We start from the raw sequence: 19,012 nt of genomic DNA, 5'->3' as shown, positions 1-19,012 counted from the left end.
CACCTACTCATGTGGACATGCCCCTGATGGTGCTCTGCTCTCCCAGCTGGAAAGGCCTGGCCTGATCCCGCTCTGGCTGTCGGCACTCAAACTGCTCCGTAGCCTAAGCGCCGTTAGCAGGCGGAGAGGAACACCGAGCGAGCGTGGGTGACACTAGCATGGCATCAGAGGAAATACTTGGCAATTTCTCCAAGGTATTGGACACTAGAGTAGTTCAGCTGAATGGCATGTGTGCCCACGTAATGCTGCAAGGTCAAGAAGACCTTATGTTATTTACTAGGTGAGTGCTGGTTTCATGCATTAAAATATTTTATCAAGAGAAACTGTAGGACTTGCCTGTTTGGGGAAAAAACAAATTCACAGTTTTTTCTACAGACATCAGCCCCTTTTATAGTGGAGCATCGCTTCTGCAACATTGCATAAGTAATGTTATAAAACGTCGATATACCTTACAAAGAAAACCTAAGAGGGACAACAATTTCACACAGAAGCCATCTTCCACCAACTTTCCTTTAGTCCTTTAGCTCGCTGCTATCAAAACTGGGGAGGCATGAAGTCAGGTGGACTGCAAATCAGAGTATGACTGCAAAACTCACTAGATGTGACCTCTTCCACTATTTTCTCATATGCAGTATTTTACACCAAAAATGTTCTTACTGTGGCAATATTTGCTGTAAAGGCAGCAGAAAAAGACCACGCTCCTGCTTCAAGGCTAGCTAAAGTAAGGAGAAAAACATCAAAAAATCACTGCTGGGTTTTGTTATTGTTAATTGAGACCACTCTGGTTTTGAATAATTTAAAGGGCAAATTATAAAGAGTACATCTTTAAAAATGACATCACAGAGCTTCGACAAATCCGCGCTGTCTAGCGAAAATTACTTATTCCATGGAAACAACACTGCTGTCAGGGGTGGCATGACAAAGCCTGCAAACAACCAACACGATGGAAACCACTGACCCAGGGGTACCCTGAGAAGACCACATCCCCCAGCGAAGAGGAGAACGTATACATGCAAGTCTCCCCAACGCCCTTCTTGGTACCCATTCCAACCGCAGCCTGTTAAAGTCCAACCCTTGTTGTTACGGCACAAGACTGATTATGATTTATTAAGAGCTCTTAGCTCCATCAGACAGTTTACAATTAACAGCTCCCCCTTTTCTTAAATATAAATAAATACATAAATGAAATCAGAGCTGCTAAGTGCTGAGTGTACCCAAAGCTTCAATGACATCATCGGCAACTGCCAGTCACCCAGGCTGCAAAAATAAATAAGGGATGGGGGTGCAGGCAGGGGGGAGGCAGGGTATTTACTCAATCAGGACCTATTTTTGAATTTCCTTCAAGCTGGCTTGGACCAAGAGCCATCAATTATTTAAAAGAAGTAACATGATGCTTCCTTTGTTGAGGCAAATCTGCAAGCAGACCCCAAGAGAGAATAAAAAATGAATTAGGCAGAATTTATTAGTGCGCTTGAAGAAAACAGATTCAGCTATCAGAGCTGACTGTGGTTTTAAAAATAGTGTATTTCTGCCCATGAACAATAGTTTCTCTCTTTCTCCCTTACCCCACTAGATCCTCAATAATCCCGCCTCTTCCCTCTCCTTTTTTTTTTTTTTTTTCCTTTTTGAAGAGGGCAAAACGCTGAAAGAGGCATCAATCATTCCTTAAACTTCTTCCTTCTTTTCTGACTTGTCTTGATGTATTGTCTTCATTTAAATTACAAATATACTAATCTAAAACACTGTTTACCAAGCAGCATATTAAATGAAAGATGCAAGAAATTGCATCACTCACATTTTAAAAATGACTTTAGACTCAGGGACACATAAAAACAGCGAGACAGGATGATCTGCCTCGGCTGCTATATTTCAGTCCTAGCAAATGAGATTCATGTTTTCTGCTCAGGACACTGCTAACCCCCCAGTCAAACAAACGCTGCCAAGACCAGCGTAAAACCTCTTCCTCGGCGGACTGTCGGTTGGGGTTTCTGCAATGCTCCAGGGATGTGTAGAGCTAATGAGACCAAGGTCCCTGGATCTGCAACTCGGAAGACTGAGAGTTCGCAACCAAGACAGTCCCTCCAGGGCTATGAGGAAGGTCCCGGCCGCGCTGGAGGCTGCTGCATGCACAGGGAGCAGTCTGGGGTGGATTTCAACCCAGGTGACAGTACCAGTCTGCAGGAACTGCAACAGCAAAGGGGGCACTCGCAAGACAAAAAAAAAGAAAAAGCACCGCCTTCATTCGAATGTTCCCTACTGCATCCTTCACACCAGGGAAACGATGCGTTTAGATCATTTCGGGTGACCTTTCGCAGCGTCCAGCGGCGGGAAAGGGCAAATGCCGCGTTAGGAAAACACGAAGCTTGCGTGCGCCTGAGCACGGTGGGGTGGGAAAGGCACGGCCCTCCTCCTGGCGTTGGGCCTCCTTCTCCTCTTCCTCGGGATGGCTGCCAGCTGCCGGGCAGCTCGGCTGAGCCTCCCTCACTCACCCCTCTCCTCCTCGGAGGGGCCGGGAGCAAAGGTTCGGGCAGTCACGGCTCAGCAGGGATGAGCTCCAGGAACTGCGTCACAGCCTGCCTCCTTCTCCCCCTCTTCCAACCCCAAAACAAAGTAAAGGTCATCGCTTACTAGTTCCTGTGCTGGTGGGGCTTGATTAAAAGCGCACTTAGTCCAAAAGCCAAATAAGTTTGATAAGAACTCTGAGCATGGCCTCAAAGAGTTATTTTCTCATATTAAAGGAATCACTGAGACGTTATTTATCAGCACGAGCCTGGAAGAAACTATAAACTTTTGGCGACAGAGACTGTTACTGGCTGGATATATGTGTGTTTCCTCAGATTAGCTCGGAGAAGGGACGTTTTCGCAGATATGGCCGAGTGTCAGGCACAACAACGTGGATGCTGAAGGTCACTAGAAAAGCCGAGCACCTGAATACAGGCCCGCTGGCTGTCACGTTACCCCGTTACGATTAGTAATATAGAGGTGGTGAAAACAATGAGAAATATTTAAACAACTCTGTAGAGGAATTTATTTTTTTTTTAAAGAAAAGATCTATATTTGGTTGCGGGTGGTGCTGACCACAGGGGCAGAGCACTAACCCCAGTTTACTGAACCAGGTACAAGCAGTGGCACTATGGCAGCCCCCATTTCTCCTCAGCCTGGTCTTGCTGGTGTGCAAGTGTTTGCGAAAAAGCAGCTGCTTGTTCCTCAGATGTGGCTGGAACCTGCCATACTAACCCTGGCTCACCCACCATCCGTGCGGTGCTTGCACGCCCCAGCCTTGGGAATGAACAAAGGTGCTACAGGACCTGCTGTTCTCCAAAAGGCATCGCTTTCAGGCTGCTCTCTAAAAATCATAACAATCTTCTATTCCAACCACTTGAGGTCACAAAAACCCCACTGGCTTCTGATTGCACAGATTTATCCAGTACCTCCGTGGGCCTTTTGCTAACCCAAACATGATTATGCCTCATAAGCCTAAATACATTCATGAATTTGCCCTTGAATAAATATTTTAAAGGTAGCATCGAGTTTCACAGTATTCTACTTTCAAACATAGCTGTTTTCCTTTTTAACTTCCACACCAGATGCCTCTCTTAGGCAGAAGAAGAAAGAATTGAGAACACCCAGCTCAAGTGAATGTGAAAGGCAAGCTGACACCGGGAGGTGCCAAGGCAACATCATTCCACTTCTCTTTCTCACCTCTTCCTCTCTGGATGGTAATCGCAAGATCCTGAATGCCAAACTTTGGAAAATATCCTTGCAGAGGTAGCATCTGCTCCCTTGGCATACTTCTTGAGCAGTTGTATTGGCAGCTTTAGGTTTGTCCAAGTCTATCATATGACAAGAGTGCAGATGGGTTGCCTTGGATGCTTTGTCTTCCCGGATGCCATTTTCCTTTTATTAATGCTTTATTCTAAGGAAACATACGTACAAATCTGTACATGTAAGGTTATATATACACACAATTTCACACCAGTGAGGGGCTTTGTCTAGCCTCTGTCTAGATTTTTTACTATCATTTAGCTTGGATTCCTGCAAGGGCTCTGACTTTTATTGAAGTCCGTATGTGGCATCAAGCAGATTAGGTCCTTACTGTGTGGATCTGCATTTCAACCAGCTATTCTTCCACAAGCTCTAACTTTTCCCATCTGTGTTGATCTTTCTTCGCAAATTAACACCTGAGTCCTCAGAATATTAGACACGTAGGAAAGCTGCTCATTTGGAGTTAACTCTGCTCCCACTGAAATCAGTGGGAGTTTTGCCATTTGTCCATTATTCAGATGAATAAATAACAGAGCTATGACACAGTTGCCATATATACTGGGACCAGTCGTTTCCTCTTGCTTCCTTAATGTTCCCACCTTATTTCCTATACACTAATCACACAGTCAGAAATCTGAATACATGGGGTTTTTTTAACTGTAAAGAAAACTAGAGTTCAAATTAGACAGTAAATCACAAATTGCTATAGAAAGAAAGCAAAGAATCCTGAGGGAAAAGGAGGAGAAGGCATCTAATTAAACTGAGGAATACAGAACAAAGAAGAAAAAAAAAAAGAAAACAAAAAATTAATAATAAATAAATCCAAGATAATCTGAAAAGCATATTCCTAACCTTTCTGAAGGATCTTGGTCTTGTTGTGAGAGCATTTGCTCGAATGTTTCGTGAATATAGCACAGAACGGTTTTAAAAGGTATTTCAAATGAACTGTAAAGAAGTGGTGCAGTACTCTAAAATGAGTGTGCATTCTCAGAGCATGTTTTAATACATTAATCTGTTATTTCCTGGGCAGATAAAGGCACAGAGCTACAAAACTACAAGCTATCTTTTGTTTATTGTAACATACTGTTCCAACAAAGCATTAAGTACACTGACTGGTGTCCAAAATAGTCAAAAATCTACCAACCTATAGTCACCTTCTCGGGGAAAAGCTTGAGAGGGCCACAACTTACATCAGGCAAGAGACACCAAACATGGGCTCTGGTGCACCAAAGTGAGAAGTTAATTTCAGAATATAAAGCGCTGAATTAGAAACCCAGATATCAACAGCTAGAAGCTATGAAAAATCATGAGAACCAACCTCTCCACTGTCATTTTCACCAGGACTGTAGAAAGGGATTGTTTGCTCTAACCTCTCTTTACAATAACAGCTGCTGATCTCCTAATAGAGGTATTGTGAGGAATCAGGCTTGATAAAACTGAGCAGTTATTTACTACTCCTTTACCACTTCTTAAAAAGAAAAAATGCAAAAAGTTTTTAAAGTTTTGGCAAAAGAAAGAAGAATGAGATGGTGAACTGGTTAGGATTCAGTGAGACTCCTGGGATTTGGGCACAACCACAGCACTGAAAATAACCCCACATGTGCTCCTAGCCCTGATCTCGCAGCTGTTTCCTGGTCTTTGTGCTGGGTTGCTCATGTCCACCTTCACTATCCTTATCCTGCTCACATGCAGCACCTCCTATGAATCATCGCCGTTGCTCCCCACCTCAAAACGTGCTCTGACAGGAGCAGAAGAGTTTAAAGGCAAGTGCAAGAACCTAAGGAGGTCTACAGAGAGGAGATCCTCCCACCTTTCTTAATCTCAGAGAGGCCTAAGCCTCTCAGGTCAACATGGGACATTCAGATCCGTCAATTCTAACTCATAAAACCACTAAGGATCAAAACCTGTTCAAGAAAATCATAAAGTCAGTTTAACATGAGTACTAAATAGTCTACGAGGGTATAATTTGCCTGACATCAGTGAATAGCTTCAACTTCAGTTAAAGAGGACAGGATACCCTTTTAAATGGGAATACTATGGCATGATAGTAATTATCCAAGTAAGGGCACTTCATTTGGTACTCTTCACCATAGTATCGATACATCATAAACCTATATTACATACGTGCTTCTAATACAAAACGTATGCATATGCACACACTCACATCATACACACATAACAGACATATCCACCTTAGATAAAATAGCTTATACTTTTGAGCACCTCTCATGAGGACCACAGTAATCCAAAATATACAATGCTTATGTAAGGAGTCATTAAAGGAAGCAATCATATTTCATTTAGAAATGGGGAAAACAAGGCAGGAAATAAACTTGTCCATACTTGAACAGTGATTCTCCAGGAGTGCTGAGAATAAAACCTGGAACTCTAAACCACAAAGCATCATCCTTGCCATACTCAGCATGTGTAATATAGCCAAAAATTACATAAATCCTTTTATGCCACAAGCTGCAAGTAAAAATGTCAGCGTGAAAGGCTGTGAGAATAATGCATTTTGCAGTTCAGCAGATAATTTTTTTATAAAGTCGCATGTTGGGTAGATTGTTATACACAATCCCCAGAATTCAGACACACGGTGTGTAGGACCTTCTCTTGAGAATGGAGCTCAAGATCCCTGAGAAAGAAAAAAGAACTGGATTTGTGTTTCTGGTGTTCTGAGTGAGTGCTTTCAGATAGTGCTTAAGATGAGGTGACAGTCAATCACAAACTTTTTAAAAGACCTAACCTGTCAGGTCTTGTTCTAAATTAAAAGTATGGGAAATTTGTATTAAGTTTGTTAATACCTTCAGAACAGTCAAAAATCAGGTTTTGGTGAACTGGCAATGCCCGTCCTTGCTCCCCTTTTCTTTGAAAAATTTAGAGAAAGTTACACATACAACAGTTTGCCGTCTGTCTTGCAGGAGGAGAGATGAAGCCATAAAGTGGCTCCCTATCACAGACCCTTCAGCTGAAAGGAGGGTTTGGGAAGTTGAGTCCTGGTTGCTATTCCCAGATGTTTCACAGATGTGACAAGACCTCTACAAAAATTCAAACGAGGAAAAACAAAGACAAGGTATATAACTCAACAGGAGATGTGTCTTTTCCTAACTCCTGAAAGACCATATCTAGAAACAGATTTCATGTTATACTGTATCTTGAATAGCTTTCATTGAGAATCCAGAAGACCCCGAAAAAATGGGCAAGGAACAAAGTCAAAGACCATCATGAATGATCAGACTCCAACAACGGATAACAGGCATTATGCTTGATGTTCAATATGTTTATGCATAAGTTTATTATTAATAATAATACCATGCATCTAGTAATACATGCAAACATCGGTTTTCAAATTGGAATATTTGGCAATGCCACTAAATATTTAAATGCTCTTTAGCACAAGGGAACCTCTACAATGAGAGCTGTAAAGTATTATTTGTACTCCCTGGTATGTATAAATACACTGTCAGCTCCCTGCATTTTCATTTAGCATCAGAAACAGCTTTCCAGGGAGTTAGATGCTGCCGCAAGTGTCAATATCAATGTTACTATTTATAGCGCTATAAACTACATTTTGAGTTATATTGGTAAAGTTAAGCTTAGGTAGCACTTCTAGCATTAATACCTTGATACAGAAATATTGCTATAAATGTAGTTTACAGTTTGGAACATAAACACAAATTCAGTGTTACTAATAAATCACCTTCTAGACTGCATGGAAACGCACTGACAAAGTGTATTTTATGCAATACACAATGGAGCAAAATGCAACTATATAGATGTATTTAAATTGCCCATTTTTATACTGTCACTCAAAAACTTTTCTTCTTCCTTTTTTTTTTCCTCCCAGTTTATCGATCTCACTGTGGTAGCATTTCAGTTGCTTTGCTGAGCCATTTTTAGCTTTTGCTTCTTTTTTTAAAAGCTAAATCAGGGCTCAAACGATTCAATCAATTTAGCTTTTTCAATTAGAAAAGAAAGTTGAAAGAAAACCCTAGGACATGATAAACCACCAAATTTTAGCCTCTAGGCTTTTTGTTTGTTTGTTTTCTTAATATCAGTAGCATCCTTTTACATAATAATATCCTCGATGTCTACAGTTAGAATTTTATTCATAGGAAGGTGACTCAATTAATTTTTACTAAGAGGCACAGTGTGAATTTACCAAAGACCATTCATCAGGAAGCAACACACATGGATAGGCAGTAACTCCTTGCACCCTCATAACTGTGAACTTTGGCAACAGCCTGCAGCAGCTCCGTGACTGCGGTGGGGAAAGGTACGAAATGCACGACCTTTTGCAACACTGCATGATAACAGAAGGTGCCAGACCTTTGTGAGATCCAAAAGACGTCCAATCACAAAAAAGTCCATCACAGTGCCAGGTTGAGACCGATGTCCACTATTTGAACAGATTAAGGCTTTTAAAAGGGTACTTCAAAAAAGCCAGAGGCTGCTCCAAATCAAATCAGCAAGAGTGAGGCGCTAGGGGTTTAGATTCAGATCACTTGAATCATGCCTAGGCGTTTAGACTATAGTCTCCAAAAAAATTAGGAACATCTAATTTTCACCATCAGATTTTCCTTCAGGTGATTTGATTAGTCAATAGTTTAGTTGCACTCAAATGACGCCTGTCATATTGGGTTTAAAAAGATAAGCAGGACCAGGCTGCTACGCAAATTTTGCTGTAAGCACGCTCACCAGTTACATATAAGCTTGGGTGAAGTGAAGTCCGAATATTCACATCCTGCTCTGGCACTTACTTTAAGCAGGTCACTTAGCTTTTCCTTAGATACTTCTGGTACTCTGGGGGAAAAGAAAGCCTCCTTACTTTGGGCCAGATAACCTGGGATAGCTAACGAGAGAAAACTGAGAACTGAGACTAGCAGCACGTGCTTCATTTCAGGCTTCTCTTCAGGTTTAACTCCAGTTGTTAATTTGATCAGTCGTCACCCAGATCATAGGATCATATTTAACCTGACTTAGCCACACATTTTGTTTTGAGTGTAGAGGTATACTGCGCTTGAGTGTAGCCAGCTGTAAAATAGGTATAAAAGAATTTGTAAGTTCAAGGGAAATGTTTTGCCCTGATTAATTTAGTCATGCAAGAAGAGTATTTGGAGAATTTGATGGAAGATACTAAAACATGGTTAAAACCTGTTCTTTTAAATGTGAATTTTTTTTATTACCTTTTCCTTCCTTTTCTTCAAATTTAAGCTATACAGATACATTTATTTAGGTCCATAATAGGCAGTCACTGCTAAAACAACTGCTAAGAGGTAATCAGTACACCTGAATAGTTGGGGTCATGGTCTGATTATTTAATCAAAACTGGGTTTAGGCACTTCATTAGGGTTTTAATGGCAAATGGCATCACGCAATTAATTAGAAAAACCTGCAGACACTGGAAATCTTGTCCTGAAATACTTACACCCTGCACACATGCAACCCTTCTGATCACACGCCAAGAGGAAGTGCAGGCTGTTGTTTTCTATTTGTGGCTATGAGGAAGTTCAACCTGCATCATTTCGGAACTGGTGGATCCCATAACTAATTGCCAGGATTGCACGGCGAGTAAGCAGCAGTCACACCCAGCCACGACTTAATGTAAATATTCAGGTGATGAATGAGCAGCGTGGTCATGGTCATGGATCTCAGAGTAGTTCTGAACCTTACCATCACATTTTCCTTTCTGTGGAGGGGCTGGTGGGGCGCGGAGTGAGTTTTCAATACCACAGAGACTTATTCTTAGTGCTAGCAATAAGATTTTTGTTAACCTCGTTACTGCTACTACTGTTATTGTAGTAGTAACTGGTAATGGAGACAGAGGTAGGCAGAGACAAGTGAGGCAGTGCGTGAGCCCTTTTTTAACTGCTAAAAAGGAAAAAGATGATAATTCATTTCTGAACAGAAGCCAAAACTAATTTAGGGTATCTTGTGTGTGCTTATTTTATTTACTAGGAACTCATTTTGATCCTTATTATAGTCACAGAGATCTGCGTGAATACAAAGATAAAGCAAGGTCTGCAGAAACAGGATAAGGCACTTAGGGTTTGCACCCCCTTAGTCCCCAAAATAACTGTGTCTCACAATTATTCCTCACAATGCTGAGGTTTTGCATTGCGCGTTCTTAGTGCAGGTATGAGCGTCTATTATTATAAACATATATTTTAAGAACAATAAGGAAGTGATGAATTGGCCACTTGCAGTTTTCTTGACAGCAAGGTGAAATGGTAGCTGCGGTGACCAGGGGATGTCCTGGTTCCTCCTTGCAGAAAGGTATTCAGCTCACGTAATAATTATTCATCCATCTCGTTCACACTAAAGGCATCGGCAATGCAATTTTAGCCTGATAATCAAGACCATATGACAAAACCCAAGGCCATTAGGGACCAATTTCAAGTATTCTCTGCAAGACAATGATTTTCCAACTGCACTTACATATGCTGAATAGTTACTTCTGCACGACCGCACCTGCTCTCATTTATGTAACCCTCCATCCTCTCCCCTGTTTTCTACCCCTTCTTTTCTTGTAATGCAAAGAAGGAAAGTTTCAAAGGATTGCTGGATTCTTCCTAGAAACAGATTTGATTTATTTATATTTCTGGCCAGCCACATGCTGTGAGCAAATAAGAATCTGGCAAATGTAAAAGTTAGTTTGTGCTAATGTCAGATCAAATTCTACCCTCAACAGACTTCGTGGGGCTGCATTAATGTAAATGAGAGCAGGATATGGCCCAACACTTTCATTCCCTTCCTATACATATTCAAATTAAATGAATATTTTGGACAATCTCTTCCTCCCTCTACATATACATGCATAATTTTGTCTCAGTTAGATTCTAATCTCAGTTACAGTCATGACTTCATGTGAGCTCTTTTCTGGGTTTATGTTAGTGCTGCCCATCTGAATGAGATGCAACGGGACTATTTGTTCAAGTCAAGCAAGCAGGATATGGCCCTTGGTCTCTGGGTCAAGCCTGCTCTACTGTAATATTTTTGTCCCTTAATTACTTTCTGCTTATTTCTGACTGTACCATTTCAGTACCAGTGACACAATAACGTTGCCTTTGAAAAGACTGTGGTGTCACTCTAAAACAGAGTCCCATAAGGTTAAAGGCTTCGGTTGCCAGAGGGGAAAAAATGCCAAAATTATTTCAAAATTATACAGAGTATAATTCAAAGAGTCTAGCATCTTTTAATTTTAATGCTCCTAAGGAAATGAATATACCTTTTCAAGCTTTTTCAGATATAATTCAAATATTAAAAGCAATAATAAGGTCCATTATTAATGATGTAACAACCTCTTCTGGCAGAAGAATAGAACCTATAAAATTAGTGAGTAAGAAGTAGAAAAGCCAAGACTGTATCAGGAAATGACCCTGTAATAACACATCCTAGATCCTCATCCCGTAAACCTTTATTTGCATGAGTGATCCTGTCTCATATAAGAAGTGCCATGGACTTCAATGGGCAATTCGTACAAGTGAAAATTATTCATGAATTTGAATAAAAGAGTACAGGATCAGCTTCTAGCCTTCTCTTCTCTGCCAGTGATCAATCTTCTTGCTACAAGCACCCCCCCTTCAGATTTAAAAATAATAATAATAAAAAAGAATATCACGAAAACTGAAATACAGTTGAATTTCTCAAAGCAAAGATTTAGTCTACTAACTCATTATTAGAATGAGAAGAAATACTGCTGGATCATGTCCTTGCTCATATGTATTCTAGACCTGTTTTTTAGTTGTATCCTATAATAATTTAGGGCAATGACATCAGAAAGATCAATGCAGCTGCATCCTAGTATTGAATTAATCTTGCAGTACTACTGGTGTCTTCTGGAAACTACAGTACTGAATCCAAAGAAGGAGAATGAATACACCTTGCTAGACAAAGTCCTAGTTTTTGATGGATAATTATCATGGCGTCCAGTAAAAATGACTACTTGGTGTTTGAAATAGTTAGCTATTGGCATGTTCTTCTTCTGTGCTGATCGTGCATATTACCCAGGTCCAGGGTCTTGCTAATACTTGGGAATAACACGGGAGCCAAGAAGCAAAAGAAAATTCAAGAGAAGGAATGCTATTGCTATTTTTCATGCCCTATATGAGTCTCCAGACACACAAAAACTCCAGTCATTTCTCAAAGCATCAAAAACCAGAACATAGTGATGATGGTTAAGGCTGAGATCTGGTTTTCCAAATTTCAAAGACTTTACTGAAATGCTTAAAACCCCTCTACCACCCGATTTTAGCCATGGCTTCAAAATGAAATTTAGGTAGGTGGCATTTTTGCAGTATGTTTCACAGGGACAGTTTTCTACCTCCCAGCAAATACCAATATTGCTTAAACTTCATTTAAATGTCTTAATTCAATTGAACCCAGAGGTCATTGACACCTCAGTAATTTCTATTTAAAACCATTCAGCCAAAAATAAACAAACAAAAACAAAACTGAAGCAGTATCTCCTCTGGAGATTATCCTCATTTTAAAAGAAATTACCCTGCCTGACTTTTTATAAGATAATTATTGCAATTGTTTCGCCTAATGAATATTGTTTGAGTATTATAATGCCATGCTACGCATCTTGAATGAGGAACAATTAACAGAGCTTTGTTCTCTTGACATCCGAGGACACGTCTGAAAGGAAAGCCCGGCCCTAAAGATGTGGGTTTTTTCTGGCTAAACAACATCTTGAACATAGCAGAGGTAGGATTCAAAGACACTACTTGGAACAATTCAAACCAGGCATGTACTGCTGTACTGCTCGTAGAGATCTTAGAGACTGACCTGATGGTTTCATTCCCTAACCATTCCTACGAATCTGAAAGATGCTGGCAAATCAAAGCTTTTCGCTTCCAAAGACTTTAGGGCTCGCTCAGAGAACAAAAGTTTTACATATGTCATTTCCCAGCCTTCAGTGGGATTACTTGGGGTTGACATCAGAGTAAGCAAGAGGAGATCAATTTGCTGATATTTCACTTTTCGCCGAGGTTACAAAATTGGTCTTTATCAGTTTCCATACAGAGTGCTGGGGCAGGGTTCTAATTTCAATTACACTGACATACGCGGGAAGCAACGCGCTTCTCTCCTACTTAAGGATGCACCTATAACAGATAGGAACATCTTACCTTGTTCTTCCTGTATCTCCATCCTTCAGAAACTTCTCCCCTGCTTATGGTCAGAGACAGCCAATTGACCAAGTTAGTAATAAGGACATTTGAAGAACGGAGAACAATCGTGCCCAGAGACACCTACTCTTCCTGAACCTGGATCTCAGGGAGGGTTTGAACATCAAGAAGTAAATAATCTGTGGTACGAGACACGACAGGAATGAAAGAATCTTCCTAAATTATGGAAAGAGCAAAATATGGTGTTTCCCTAAGTCACAAATTGTAATCAGCCCTGGAAGAGATACGCTGTGTTGGAGCAAGAGACTGAAACCACCCACTGATTCTACCATACCTGTGCCTCTCTGCACTGACAGATCACAGCACCGATCACCAGCACAATCAAGGAAGAGACAGAACCAACTCTGTGAAAAATCAAAATAACACCTTTCCTCTGTAATCATCATCCTCTGAAGTTCGTTACAGCTAAGGACGAGGGTATCCCTCAGCTACACCTCTAAATCTCAAGCTCATTGCCAGGTCACTGGCATATGGTTTGGGGCACCATGACGCTTTGCAACAGGAACGTTTATCTTCAGGTGTCCTACACTGTAAGGTGAAAGTTCTCAGCCAACAGCAGAGACAGTAGGCCTCTGAAACATCTCCCCTGAAACACAAATTTCACTGCTGGCTGTCCATTTTTACCTTAAATCAAGAATAACGTGATCTTTAGCGAACATGTGGCCTTGGACATGTGTCTCACCTTAATAAAACTTATGACCACAGCACCTTTCAAATTTACTCTTTCTAGTCTAGAAAATAACAGAAAGCTAAGCTTGTCAGTTTGTCACCATTTTCCAACTCTGCATTTGTAAAAGAAATAACATTGGCAGGGAAATAATACAAAAATGTATCACACAGAGGCTGCAGGAAGATATAATGTTCTTTTACATATTTGATATAGAGCCTAAATTAAGCTGCAGAAAAGGGGCCATGAATCTTCACAGCCTCATTATCAAGCCTCCCTAAACCTCAAATACAGGAAAATACATTTCATAAACAAAGACCCAATAGGATTTTAATAGTACAATAAATTTCACTGACGTTCACCACTAATCACATTTCAAAATATATTTTTAAAAACAAAGTTCATTCAGCACAAAACCAGATTTAAAAAAGAAGAGCACCGTGAGCATATATTATACCTATTACGCTTACTTTAGCCCATTTTTGACTCAAATCACTTTTAATGCAGTTGGCTGTAAATCCATAGCAATAAACATAAATGCTCTTCCTTGCCCCTCTTTTGCTTTCTTGGAACATGGGCTCAGACCATGACCCTATTTACAGATACAAATTTTCTTTTTTGCAGTAAACTGAGACAGAAAAGGGGATGAAATCTTCTCTCTCGTCGCTACACAACAAAACTATCTCCATGCTCTTCTTTAGTATTGTCGCTCTTCTCACCAGCATACAGGTGCCGCCTTTCACTTCTGATCACAATCCACTCATTATCCACAGCTGAGAAAACTCCTTTACTCTTTCACGCATCTCCTAACAGAGAAAAAGTTCTAAGTACTTTCAGAGATAGCTAAGTATTTTTAAAAGTGGTGGGTTTTTTCCTGTTTTGAACAACCTTAGAGGTGGTGAACGTATACGGTGTTTCCAAGTTCTTGAGGGAGAGATTTTTTGTTGGGATTTCTTTTTTTTTTTTTTTTCCAGTTTTGATGTAACTGAAACTTTGCGCAGGTGAAAGGCTGTCAGACAGCCATGAAGGACGGAGTGCTTTGGAAAGAAACTACAAACATCGGTAGAACTCAAGGTTTTGCCATATGCACGGTAACCCCAAACCAACGAACCTTAGTTCGAATCACTTCAAAGACTAGGAACGTAGTTAGGTCTTTATACAAAGCCTCAGTTGCGCCTCGCTAAAGGTACCTTTTCACTGCAACTCTTCCATCTGCTTGAATTGTTATACTGGCATCTGACATCAGAGTATCTAAGTGCTGTCAAAACTGGAATAAGCTCACCAGCTCATCTGACTAAACCCATCGAGGGCCTTCAGACAGTAATACCATTATTGACCTGGGTTGAATTCAAATGCATTTGGAGCACTTGATATTTATCCAAATTATGCCCATTGAAAAATCCCTGGCAGAATACAGATAACATCAGATTAAAATGTATCATTGTAATTACTTCAAAGAGATGTCTGGTATAGAAATAATTAGGTTAGTAAATATTTTTAATTAAATTATGATTTTTAAATTGTGTTAAAACTGTAACTTGCATCTACGGACATTGCAACAAAACTACAAATCCAAAGAATTCAGGGCCCGAATATGAGTATTTGCATTAATCTAATATAGTTATTATACCATTAACTTCAGTGATGTAATTCCAAATTTACACAAGCATCATTAGAGCCAGATCCAAGATTCAGCAGATCAATACAAATCTTTCCATGGGCTGCAGCAGGCATGATAAGGCCCTGAGAAAAGTGCTGGAGTGCTAGTACCATCCCACCTCATAAGACTTCTCCCAGCTTGATCTTTCCACCCCTAAAATAATGTTTCTGCTAAGAACTGTCAGTCACCTGATAGCGAATATGAAAACACGGGTATGGAACCAAGCAGACATGAGAAAATAATATTAACAAGAGGCATAAATTCTAATGCCTTTGGTCAGAAATATTCAAAGAATTTAAGAGAATCTCCTGAAGTTTTGTACCACTTCTGCCTTTCGCTGAGACTTCATAATAAATTAGCTGTGTAATACAGACAGGGGAAAAAGCAAAAGTAAATAAACAAAATAAATGATGCCATAGCACTGGCTGGAATTTTTAAAACTACAGCTTCCTTGCCGATCAATTGAATGGCTTCTTTCTGCTAACGTATGAAAAATAAGAATGTGTTTTAAATACTATACTTCTAAGACTGTAATTTACATTTATAATCCTCTTCTCTTTAAACAGTTTTACACCTTGAACATAAAACTAAGTTTTACAGATGCTCTCCTCTTTTAATTGAAATCACATCTCAGGTCGAGATCACCACTTTCCTTCTGCTTCTCTAACCTCTTCTTGCCCGAAGGCCTGTAACTTGTGAATTATTTAACAATCATATTTGCTGCTGAAAATTGATTTCTGAGAGAATCCATATTGATTGAGATATGTGAGACTAATGAGTTTGAGGTTAAGGTGTTTAGGTATCATTATCTCTGATAGTCCTGAACTAGAATCTTCATATTTTTGTGTCTCTTGTCAATACTCAGTTTTATTTTATATCGCTGCTTCAAGCTGTGTTTATGTATTAAAATAAAGAGCTAGGAAGAATAAACATTTTACGCAGTGTCTGAAGTGTCTATAGCAGTCTCCCAGGTGTGTCTTTCCTGTGAAATGTCACTGCATGAAGGGAACGCAAGCAAAGCTTTGCCAAACTTTTGTTTTAGCTAGCAGCAAAAATAAGTAGCTGGTGCGAACCAATGGCCCCCACTTGAGCAAAAACTGTTTATAGAAGTTGGAGATCTGTCTTGATGGGTGAGACTTCTGCGAGTGTCAGAGTGCTTACGCTGCAGCAGGTAACGTTAAACGAGTCAGCTCAGACCTCACGCTCGTGTCGAGCATCCATGGGATGGGGCACAGCTCTGCTGAGCTGCAGCGAGTGCACGGGGTGCCCTGCTCGGAGCTGCACCTCAGCACGCGGAGCGTGCACATCCAGGGGGAAGCCTCTCCGACAAGCCCCCATCTTTTCCCCACTTGCACGCAAGGGGTGGCTGGTGAACCCTCGTTGCAGCTCTGCCATTGATCGTGCCGCTCATCCTTCTGCTCCTCAGCCTTTTTTGACATGCTGAGAGAGAAGGAAGCCGTGTGACCTGCACCTGAGCAGCACCCTGGGAGCCTTGCTGCTCGCCTCCAGTCCTCTTTGCTGCCATTGCACAGTGAAAATCACTTCGTCAGCACACTTCTACCCACACGGGGAAGAGGTCCTTTTTAACTGTCTTGTCCCCACAGCTAAATGGAAAATAAAAATAATCTATAGAAACAGAGCATTTCCATGACTTTCAACTATATATATGACCACAAAAACCCCTGAGATACAAGAATATGACCTCAACTGCAGTATCTCCAAAAAGCAAACTTCAGACAGTTTGAAGACCTCTAAATTAATGGCCAAGTGTCTTCATTTTTCCCTCAAAATGAGGTAAAACCTAACTTGCCACACTGTTGACCTGTGATGACCTTTATGATGATGCTATGTTGGGTGCCCAGAGTGTTCCCATTCAGTGCCCAGAGGCCTTTAGGCTTCTTATGCGAGGCCACTAATAACCAACTTTGGATAGTTAGTGCAGTGCCATCAACATAAATGGCCCACACATCTGGATTTCTGTACCAAGTTCAAAACCTATGAGTCAGTGCAGAAGAGACCTCTAAAAGCTGCGACAGGAATCTGCTGGGCTTGGAAGTGACGTGACTGGGATGCACGCGCCCTGCTGCTGGTCACGGCTCGATGAACACACACTTGCATACCTGACTCAAAGACCCAATTCCAGGCTTTATATTTTTGCAAAACACTCTTCTTCATGCCTGTAACCACTCAAAATCCAAAGCAAGCAAACAACAACAAAAACCTCCAGAGTATTTGACCTTGGAGATAGACCCCCTAGTTTTGGAATCAGCTGTATGTATGATTAAAAAAAAAAAGACAGTTCTTTAAATGACCCAGCTGGAAAAGGATATTTTTGGTCAATGATCTATTTTTATTTCTGCTCTGCTGTTTCTCATGAAGCCTGATGACAAAGACCTGTCCTTCAAAGCTAGTCTACGGTTTCTGAATTACCATTTTCAATTACTTTCTCTAGGTGCAGTACACTACAGTTTTGTTATCAAGTTTATTTTTGCGAGTGGGGACTCTATTAGAGGGAGTGAAATACCTTCTAGGTTAATTTTGCTTGTTTTTCTATAAGGAGAGAAACACAACACACATTTTCAAAGGTTCTTTTAAAAAAATTATCTACAAGTTAAAATAAGGACTATGAACTGCACTACAGTATTTAAGACACGTGTTTAAACTGTTGACTACATCCATTTTAGTTAACAAATTTATTTTATGTCACTCTTAATCAGTAGAGGTATATTTTTGTTACTATTATTGATTTTGCAGCCATGCCAGTTAATGCTATTATCTTGGATAGTACATTCTGAACAGTTACCCTTACAGACATTTTAAATAAAAACAAACATCAATTGGGAACTCAAAATGAAATCAGATCACTTTATGAACCTGAAAGAACAACCTTCATACTATACCACATAGTTTTCTCCGAATGACCTGTCTTTTTACCAACTTTGGTGATACATAGAATAAGCGTGACAAGAAGAGGAAGAAGATATACTTGTTTTAAAATGAGATAAAATTGGCATACTGAATTTTCTAATTATTCCTTTTTAAGTGAGGAACTGAAAGTTCTCATGATAGATAGTTAAAGACTCTCAGATATCATGATGGGAAACATGATCTTAAGCTAAAGTGGGTATATTTACAGGCTTCACCTATATTAAGATAAACTAGCTATGCCTGGCCTGAACTCAATCATTTTTTCCTCATCAAGATGAAACAATACACAGATCCTCAGACTGAACTTTTATTCACTGGAGAGATGTTGAGTAACTGATATCATAATAAGTTAGACTTGTGGAAACTCAGGACTAGGCAGGGTCACATTTTTCTGGAGGGTGGGTATTGCCGCGGTTACCTACCTGCACTTTGATGCCATGCCATAAATCCCTAGTTTTCCAGCCCCTCCAAACTGCTTTGTTCTGAACGCAGACTGCCTCTCACAACAAGGTGGTCTACGGTCTTCTCATGACACACAACATTTAGGCAGTAGGAAAGTCCGTCAGTTCCAGCTCAATCCCCACAACCTGAAGATAGTCTCCAGAGAATAAAACTAACAGAAATTTTGATACTGGGTTAGGCAGTTTTTACCTGACTAGAAAATATCCAAACTCTATTTGTTATTCTGGCCTCTTGGAAGGCTTACAAGCATGAGCGATACCCTTTGAAAACCTCTGCTTTCACAGGTCACCACCCCCAAGATACTATAACTTTAAGGTACTTGAGGCACTAGATGTTAGA

The 19,012-nt window shown here is 40.3% G+C and overlaps 1 protein-coding gene and 1 long non-coding RNA gene across 24 annotated transcripts in view; both read right to left on the bottom strand.

Moving 5' to 3' along the window:
• ESRRG (estrogen related receptor gamma) overlaps window positions 1–19,012 on the bottom strand; it is a 407,888-nt gene that overhangs the window by 302,216 nt on the left and 86,660 nt on the right. The window lies entirely within an intron of this gene.
• The window catches only part of LOC128906644 (uncharacterized), a 31,175-nt gene continuing 13,571 nt past the window's right edge, over window positions 1,409–19,012 (bottom strand). The window contains exon 2 of the long non-coding RNA XR_008465264.1: window positions 1,409–18,824. This is a non-coding gene — a long non-coding RNA (uncharacterized LOC128906644). The remainder of the gene's footprint in view (window positions 18,825–19,012) is intronic.

The sequence above is a fragment of the Rissa tridactyla genome, chromosome 3, assembly GCF_028500815.1.
Source record: "Rissa tridactyla isolate bRisTri1 chromosome 3, bRisTri1.patW.cur.20221130, whole genome shotgun sequence".
Lineage (NCBI taxonomy): Eukaryota > Metazoa > Chordata > Aves > Charadriiformes > Laridae > Rissa > Rissa tridactyla.
Note: the sequence above shows the minus strand (reverse complement) of the source record. Positions and strands in the feature narration are given on the sequence as shown.